An 868-nucleotide genomic window follows, 5' to 3' on the forward strand; every position below is an offset into this window, starting at 1 on the left:
ATACCTAAAAAAATTAGGATCATCGTGTAACATTTGTAAAGCCCACTGGCAAAAAGCAATACGCATCAGATGATGATTAGGCTGTAAAGCCTGCGTAAGAGTGATGTGGAAAGGGTGATAATTTAGAGCTCTTAAAATTCTAATAACAGTTCTTTGTGGTATACCTATTTCCCTTTCAATCTGGCGAGTACTAACATGAGGATTAAGATGAATTATTGCTAAAATAGTTACAGCTCGCACATCATTTTCGTCATATTCATGATGTTGACGTTGACGAACAAAATGTCCATTGCGAGCTCTTTGGACTAAACTACGTATTGTCATATCAGTTGGATGTCGCCTTCCAGGAAAACGTTGAGCATAAAGCCTTGATGCTGCATTGTAATTGCTATGACACTTCCCTAAAACTAATATAATATCAACAATCTTATTAGGACTATAATCAGCCATTCTGGAAAGGTAACTTGTGAATGTAATTACCTACATACAATGTTTGGAATTTTAAAATTTAAGCAACTTTAAATACTAAATTCTTCAATTATGCAGAAGTGAGTAAGAAAGAAAAGGAATAAAACTCTATTATAACAATAATTATAAAACTTAAATCAAACGTAATTGTTTAATTTTTTTCAATCGTTGATTATTAGCATTATGCAATATCTGTACTTGGCGGGTAGACACCTTATGTCTAAATGGAAATCCATTTCTACTACGGGAGCAGCGGACGTAAGGTGCGCATAGCTGGGAGGTCTGCGACGGCATCTGGCGGTAACAAGCCTAACTACTTCCTCTGCTCACAGCGCAAACCTCGCAAACCAAGAGCTAAAAAATCCCTATGCTCATGTAAAAAGTGCCATTGTTTAAGAGC

The sequence above is a fragment of the Trachymyrmex cornetzi genome, unplaced genomic scaffold (genome assembly GCF_001594075.2).
Source record: "Trachymyrmex cornetzi isolate Tcor2-1 unplaced genomic scaffold, Tcor1.1 scaffold247, whole genome shotgun sequence".
In the NCBI taxonomy this organism is placed as follows: domain Eukaryota; kingdom Metazoa; phylum Arthropoda; class Insecta; order Hymenoptera; family Formicidae; genus Trachymyrmex; species Trachymyrmex cornetzi.